Source organism: Euprymna scolopes, chromosome 46 (assembly GCF_053919585.1).
Source record: "Euprymna scolopes isolate OS-2025 chromosome 46, ASM5391958v1, whole genome shotgun sequence".
Classification (NCBI taxonomy): domain Eukaryota; kingdom Metazoa; phylum Mollusca; class Cephalopoda; order Sepiida; family Sepiolidae; genus Euprymna; species Euprymna scolopes.
In genome coordinates, this window is record NC_136527.1 from 119,207,414 (window position 1) to 119,217,413 (window position 10,000).

A 10,000-nucleotide genomic window follows, 5' to 3' on the forward strand; every position below is an offset into this window, starting at 1 on the left:
CATGCGACAAATAACATTCTTGTGAAGTATGTTCTTCTTTTACACAGAAGTCATTTTTGTTGTGACATATCCAAACTTATAAAGGAGGGAAACAATATTACTGTGTAGAATGTGATTCTTTTTTCACAGAAGGCAAATCACATTATACAAAAGTTTACTTTAATTAATTCGTATAAAAATGTGTATGAAGTGTGGGATATAAATATGTTTGACTTATTATAACGATTTACTCACCCAGACACTATTTATAAAATAGAATTTATATTTTCTTGGATACAATACTTTCAATATTAATTTTTATAATCCAGATACATAAATATATAATTACTGTAACGTATGACTTACTGGTTAAATGATGATGGTCGATAAAGTATAATATATTATGACTTTGCAAACAACTTATTTGCACTACAAGCTAACTTTGCACAGATTCAATCGAGAAATAAGGAAACAAGAGAGACAATTTGAAAATTTGAAAAATTACAAAAAAGCTCATTAAACAAGAACACTCTGTGCTATTCAATAGTACTTGTCTGAATATATATATATATATATATATATAGTAATTAGTAATTTATAAAATATATATGGCGATTAAGCTACACTGAATATTCTGCGTTTCCTCCAACTATAGAATTCGTCAGGCTTATGCGCGAATTCTGTGGTTGCTTCTTGTTTTTATATATGTTGAGGATTTCTAGTTGGCCAATCAGCTTTCTAGTATCCACCGCGCCCCTTCCTATCAGCCAATGGCATGCATTTTATCAAACAAAGGATCTGTTTTAGAACTAGGTCAGTGGTTTTAGGTAGACGTATATTAAATTTATGTGAATAAATGAAGTAGTTTATATATATATATATATATATATATATATATATATATATATATATATATATATATATATATAGTAACCGTAAGATGATAAATTTGAAATCGCAAAAATTGTAAAATTTGGAAGTAACAATTGTTCCGCCTAGATCAGACTCATAATAGAATTTATATTTTCTTGGCTACAATACTTTTAATATTAACTTTCATAATCCAGAGATATACATATTTAATTACTGTAACATATCATTTACTGGTTAAACGATGATGTTCAATAAAGTATAATATATTATGTCTTTGCAAGCAATTTACTTCTGATTGAATATATTTGCACTACAAAAATTGTAACATTTGAAGTAATGATTTTCAGACTCATAATAGATCTTATATTTTCTTGAATACAATATTTTCAATATTAACTTTCATAATCCAGAGATATAAATACTTTATTACTATGACCTACCATTTACTGGTTAAACGATCATGTTCAATTTACTTGTGACTTAATATATTTGCACTACAAGCTAATCAATGGATATAAAGTAATCAATTAATCAGTATGTATGTGTCTACCATTTTTAAAACGTGCAACATTTTTTCTCTGCTGTTAATTATTTGCTCTATTAGGTTTCCAGTTTTTTGTACTTGACGAATCTCCCAGGCTGAGGTCCGAAATATATCTGTAGTTGTTGAAGTTGCATATGAATGTATCAAAAAATTGTAACATTACTCTTAAGTTACAAGTCATGTCTCTACATCAATACACTGAAAATATGCTCAATTACTAAATACGGCATATTACGAGTGAGATATATTACATTAACAAAACATATTACTAGTGAGATATATTACATTAACAAAACATTACGAGTGAGATATATTACAATAACAAAACATTACGAGTGAGATATATTACAATAACCAAACATATTACGAGTGAGATATATTACAATAACAAAACATTACGAGTGAGAATCATTACAATAACAAAACATATTACGAGTGAGATATATTACATTAACAAAACATATTACGAGTGAGATATATTACAATAACAAAACATTACGAGTGAGAATCATTACAATAACAAAACATATTACGAGTGAGATATATTACATTAACAAAACATATTACGAGTGAGATATATTACAATAACAAAACATATTACGAGTGAGATATATTACAATAACAAAACATTACGAGTGAGATATATTACATTAACAAAACATATTACGAGTGAGATATATTACATTAACAAAACATATTATGAATGAGATATATTACATTAACAAAACATATTACGAGTGAGATATATTACATTAACAAAACATATTACGAGTGAGATATATTACAATAACAAAACATATTACGAGTGAGATATATTACATTAACAAAACACATTACGACTGAGATATATTACAATAACAAAACATATTACGAATGAGATATATTACAATAACAAAACATATTACGAATGAGATATATTACAATAACAAAACATATTACGAGTGAGATATATTACATTAACAAAACACATTACGACTGAGATATATTACAATAACAAAACATATTACGAGTGAGATATATTACATTAACAAAACATATTACGAGTGAGATATATTACAATAACAAAACATATTACGAGTGAGATATATTACATTAACAAAACATATTACTAGTGAGATATATTACATTAACAAAACATTACGAGTGAGATATATTACAATAACAAAACATTACGAGTGAGATATATTACAATAACCAAACATATTACGAGTGAGATATATTACAATAACAAAACATTACGAGTGAGAATCATTACAATAACAAAACATATTACGAGTGAGATATATTACATTAACAAAACATATTACGAGTGAGATATATTACAATAACAAAACATTACGAGTGAGAATCATTACAATAACAAAACATATTACGAGTGAGATATATTACATTAACAAAACATATTACGAGTGAGATATATTACAATAACAAAACATATTACGAGTGAGATATATTACAATAACAAAACATTACGAGTGAGATATATTACATTAACAAAACATATTACGAGTGAGATATATTACATTAACAAAACATATTATGAATGAGATATATTACATTAACAAAACATATTACGAGTGAGATATATTACATTAACAAAACATATTACGAGTGAGATATATTACAATAACAAAACATATTACGAGTGAGATATATTACATTAACAAAACACATTACGACTGAGATATATTACAATAACAAAACATATTACGAATGAGATATATTACAATAACAAAACATATTACGAATGAGATATATTACAATAACAAAACATATTACGAGTGAGATATATTACATTAACAAAACACATTACGACTGAGATATATTACAATAACAAAACATATTACGAGTGAGATATATTACATTAACAAAACATATTACGAGTGAGATATATTACAATAACAAAACATATTACGAGTGAGATATATTACATTAACAAAACACATTACGACTGAGATATATTACAATAACAAAACATATTACGAGTGAGATATATTACAATAACAAAACATATTACGAGTGAGATATATTACATTAACAAAACATATTACGAGTGAGATATATTACATTAACAAAACATATTACGAGTGAGATATATTACATTAACAAAACATATTACGAATGAGATATATTACATTAACAAAACATATTACGAGTGAGATATATTACAATAACAAAACATATTATGAATGAGATATATTACAATAACAAAACATTACGAGTGAGATATATTACATTAACAAAACATATTACGAGTGAGATATATTACAATAACAAAACATATTACGAGTGAGATATATTACACTTACAAAACACATTACGAGTGAGATATATTACATTAACAAAACATATTACGAGTGAGATATATTACATTAACAAAACATATTACGAATGAGATATATTACAATAACAAAATGAATAAAAAGATAATGAATTATATGTTAAGTTAACTATATTCTAAATAAGTTTTATGGTTCAAATTCTGGGGTTGCATTACTGTGTATCTCTGCGCTTATGGCCAAATCCCCACCCGGTCATGAAGAGTGTGTTAACAACCGTGGCACTGAGATGTAGTGCCACACCCCTCCCTATGCATTCTGAAATTTATGAGAAGTCCATAAATTCTAGAAGTCCATAAAAAAAAATCTTCGACAATTTTAAAAGTCACTCTCTCTCATCTTCAAAACTTTAAAATCGTAAAGAAATGGAAGAGAGAGAATGAGTGGCAGAGCGGTAGCATCACACACCCACCTCACTTATTACATCACACAATGGCGAGACCCAATTCATTTTTCTCATGTGCGTCGTTGTTTTTTTTTAAATGATTGACAGCTAAATTCGAATTAAACATTTCAACCACAAAATCTAAAAAACATTGATGTTTCATATTATTTCATCCAAATTTTTACCAAAAACATTTTTTTCTTTTTTTTAAACAGTCAAAAAAACAATAAAAACATTTGTTGATATTGAAAAGAAAAATATCAAATGAAAAAGCCCCCCTTGTGTTTCAGCGTTACTTGTTACCTAATTGGAAAAAGGACATCAATATCAAGCTAGAATCAACTGTTCATGAAATAAACTGTTGAAACAGAGTTCTATTTTTCAAATCTTAACTAAAAGAGTCAGTAATATTCCACTAACATTTGCAAAGTCAAAAACAAAAAACGCCCTATATTTTTTCACACCTGAAATAAAGATCAGATTTAAAAAATTTTCACACCTTTCTCACAGATTAAAAATGTTCTTTTTTGTTTGTTTTAAATTTATTTTTAGAGCATCGTGTTTGAAGGATCGTTTTTTTTTTCTTTTAAATTTATTTTTCGTGCTTCGTGTTTGGAGGATTTTTTCGTTTTTCTTTCATGTAATAAAAACGGGCATAGACACATATATATACACATATATACAGAGAGAGAGAGAAAGTGTGTGTGTGTGTGAGGCTTTTTGTCTCTGTTTTTTCGTCTCTGTTTTTCTTTCCTTTTTTTCGTATAGCAGGACACATTCTCACTATTTTTTAATCGAACGATTATTTTTTCAATAAAATCTTTTCATGTGATTAAGTTTCATGTGTGGATGTAGGAAGGGTCCACTTTTTTCATGTGATTAAGTTTGATGTGTGGATGTAGGAAGGGTACACTTTTTTCATGTAATTAAGTTTCATGTGTGGATGTAGGAAGGGTACACTTTTTTATGTGATTAAGTTTCATGTGTGGATATAGGAAGGGTCCACTTTTTTCATGTGATTAAGTTTCATGTGTGGATGTAGGAAGGGTCCACTTTTTTCATGTGATTAAGTTTCATGTGTGGATGTAGGAAGGGTACACTTTTTTCATGTAATTAAGTTTCATGTGTGGATGTAGGAAGGGTACACTTTTTCATGTGATTAAGTTTCATGTGTGGATGTAGGAAGGGTACACTTTTTTCATGTGATTAAGTTTCATGTGTGGATGTAGGAAGGGTACACTTTTTTCTACATTGATCTCTTTGTTTCTTTGTAGATGCAAAACAATTTTTTCAGGTTCTGCATTTTCTGTGTGCATTTTTTTGCGTTTGTTTGACAGAAATATGTGTGCTTACCCCATGTTATCCGGACGAAAAAGAGGTCGATAGAAGAAAAGGAATTATGGGCTGCATTTCTGTGCATCTCTGCGCTTATGGCCAAATCACCATACAAGAAGATATAAAAGGAACGACCGGCGACCTGCGAGACAGCATGTTATGCGAATGGACGTGTATATTATCAAGATTATTATTCATATAATCATCCACATGAATACATACATGTATATAATCAAACATATATAGTCATCCACATACATGCGTACATTTATAGTGAAACATGAAAGAACGCCAATATAAAATACTAGCAGTACCCGTTAACCGGCGTTGCCTGGTGGAAGAATGACAGATCTAGAACAGAGTCGTTAAAAGAGCGCCCTCAGAAACAAATTAAACTATGGTTGTTGTTGTTGTGACCACTGCCGTCCCGTGAAAATAGTGGCCATTAGGGTCATGGCCCATATTAAATAATCTGGCATTCACCGTTGGACACTGTTTCAGAGTGGCAGCTATTGGAAGCCAGTGTTTTTGATTATCTGCACTGTTGGTTACTGGCGATTAGTTTTGGTTTGGGGCGATAACCTTCAGGTACTCGCTGATGGTATAGAATGGATTTAATAACTCTTTAAATTGAACAAAAACAGAGGTACATAACTGCCTTCTACCGATGAAAGTATATTTCAAATCGGCCATTGTTTTTCTCCTCGGTATGATGAATGCATATCTTTGCGAAAAATAGTTCTAGCACATGTTCTAAATAATAAAATAATCCATAAAAAATTAAAAGTCTAAAAAACAAAAATATATAACAAATAAGTGTTTCTGTAGCCAATAAAATGTAAGTTGAAACGACCTGCATATTATTTTTGGGTTTTAACTTATTTAAAAGTGTTTAATCGGTTCTAAAAATATAGTGTCGACATAATAAGTCACACCTATGATGCCTAGGTAGTCGGTCAAGAATATAAAAATAACTTTAATTATCACAAGGAGTAAAAAAAAATGTGAAATAAAATCAAACAAACAAATATAGTATAATTGTAGTTTTGATAATCGTTCCAAAATCAAAAATTAAATATTGGTTCACGTAAAAAAAATTTTTAGGGCCGTTATTGGGTGGGATGTAGAGGCTTGTCCGTATTTTTTGCATATTTGCATTTCAAAACTAATGCCGTGTTTACATTTACAGAGTGTTCCGTCTGAGCAAGAAATGAGCAATATGTGTTTGATTAACTGTTATGTTAGTTCTGTACGTGCAAGGAAAGATTTAGCGATGCATGTTTAAATGCATATTTTAATTCTCAAACCTTTTTTTCATAAAATTTTAATGGTTACAGTATTTAGTTTTAATAACTTTGAGCAATTCTAAAGACTTCAAAGAGGTTGTATATGTATTTTTAGCAAAATTTTCATCATGTGTGAAAGTTATGTTTATTTTTACTGATGCATGGTAACATGTTCAATTGTTACACTTATTTTAAAGTTACCAGTAATTCAATTTCAAGACAGCCAAAAATTGGAAGAAGAAAAAAGAAAGAGTATGTTTACCACCTTACCCAGCGTAGTATACACCCAACCAAACTCCCATGTTAAGAACGGCTTTCAGAACAAAACACCGGCAATCTCTGAAGCATTTATTAACATGTGGAGGTTGAGAGTGTTTATTCCGAAAGTCGTTCTTATCACGGGGAGGTCGGGATGTTTATACTAAACTAGGTTTAGTCGTTAGAACATACATAAAAGACCAAAAAAGATTATCTTTTTTTGTTAGGTGTTAAACGATGCTGGATTACAACATACAAAAATACCAAAATAACTTTCCATACAACAAAAACGAAAAATATACTTAGTAAATTAATGAAAAAAAAACAGAAAAGATAAATTTTTACATTAGGTCCACCCCCATAATTTACTTTAAAATGACGACTTTTATAAATTTTTGACTATGTTGAATAAGAAAATCACATTCACATATTGCAGAGACTAGAATTTTCCGAGATATAAATATATTATGCACTGTAATTCACTAATCGTCATGTTTGTACGCATGCGTGATAAACAAATCCATTTTTCTGCGATTGACACATCATCCCCTACCCCGATTTTTTAAAATTGTATTTGCGGGATGGTTGTTGACAACAAAAAGCAGTCAAATATTTTCGCCTTTCCTAAATAGGATGTTCATTCCGGAAGCAATTCTTAATATGCGGAGGTTGTGGTTGTTTATTCCGAAAACCATTCTTAACATAGGGGTGGACGATACAACACACAAAAGTCCTTTGTTTCTCCCTTTCTTGCAAAAGTCCTTGTGTATTCAAAAACATCTTGCACCATTCGTTGTTGGTCTAATAATGTCCAATAAAATAACAAAACAAATATACAAATTAACAGTTACTAATTGTATACATATGCAAATTAACAGTTACTAATTGTATACATATGCAAATTAACAGTTACTAATTGTATACATATGCAAATTAACAGTTACTAATTGTATACATATGCAAATTAACAGTTAATAATTGTATACATATGCAAATTAACAGTTACTAATTGTATACATATGCAAATTAACAGTTACTAATTGTATACATATGCAAATTAACAGTTAATAATTGTATACATATGCAAATTAACAGTTACTAATTGTATACATATGCAAATTAGCAGTTACTAATTGTATACATATGCAAATTAACAGTTACTAATTGTATACATATGCATATTAACAGTTACTAATTGTATACATATGCAAATTAGCAGTTACTAATTGTATACATATGCAAATTAACAGTTACTAATTGTATACATATGCAAATTAACAGTTACTAATTGTATACATATGCAAATTAACAGTTACTAATTGTATACATATGCAAATTAACAGTTACTAATTGTATACATATGCAAATTAACAGTTACTAATTGTATACATATGCAAATTAACAGTTAATAATTGTATACATATGCAAATTAACAGTTAATAATTGTATACATATGCAAATTAAAAGTTACTAATTGTATACATATGCAAATTAACAGTTACTAATTGTATACATATGCAAATTAACAATTACTAATTGTATACATATGCAAATTAACAGTTACTAATTGTATACATATGCAAATTAACAGTTACTAATTGTATACATATGCAAATAAACAGTTACTAATTGTATACATATGCAAATTAACAGTTAATAATTGTATACATATGCAAATTAACAGTTACTAATTGTATACATATGCAAATTAACAGTTACTAATTGTATACATATGCAAATTAACAGTTACTAATTGTATACATATGCAAATTAACAGTTACTAATTGTATACATATGCAAATTAACAGTTAATAATTGTATACATATGCAAATTAACAGTTACTAATTGTATACATATGCAAATTAACAGTTACTAATTGTATACATATGCAAATTAACAGTTACTAATTGTATACATATGCAAATTAACAGTTACTAATTGTATACATATGCAAATTAACAGTTACTAATTGTATACATATGCAAATTAACAGTTACTAATTGTATACATATGCAAATTAACAGTTACTAATTGTATACATATGCAAATTAACAGTTACTAATTGTATACATATGCAAATTAACAGTTACTAATTGTATACATATGCAAATTAGCAGTTACTAATTGTATACATATGCAAATTAAAAGTTACTAATTGTGTACATATGCAAATTAACAGTTACTAATTGTATACATATGCAAATTAACAGTTACTAATTGTATACATATGCAAATTAACAGTTACTAATTGTATACATATGCAAATTAACAGTTAATAATTGTATACATATGCAAATTAACAGTTACTAATTGTATACATATGCAAATTAACAGTTACTAATTGTATACATATGCAAATTAACAGTTACTAATTGTATACATATGCAAATAAACAGTTACTAATTGTATACATATGCAAATTAGCAGTTACTAATTGTATACATATGCAAATTAAAAGTTACTAATTGTATACATATGCAAATTAACAGTTACTAATTGTATACATATGCAAATTAACAGTTACTAATTGTATACATATGCAAATTAACAGTTACTAATTGTATACATATGCAAATTAACAGTTACTAATTGTATACATATGCAAATTAACAGTTACTAATTGTAAACATATGCAAATTAACAGTTACTAATTGTATACATATGCAAATTAACAGTTACTAATTGTATACATATGCAAATTAACAGTTACTAATTGTATACATATGCAAATAAACAGTTACTAATTGTATACATATGCAAATTAGCAGTTACTAATTGTATACATATGCAAATTAAAAGTTACTAATTGTGTACATATGCAAATTAACAGTTACTAATTGTATACATATGCATATTAACAGTTACTAATTGTATACATATGCAAATTAACAGTTACTAATTGTATACATATGCAAATTAACAGTTAATAATTGTATACATATGCAAATTAACAGTTACTAATTGTATACATATGCAAATTAACAGTTACTAATTGTATAC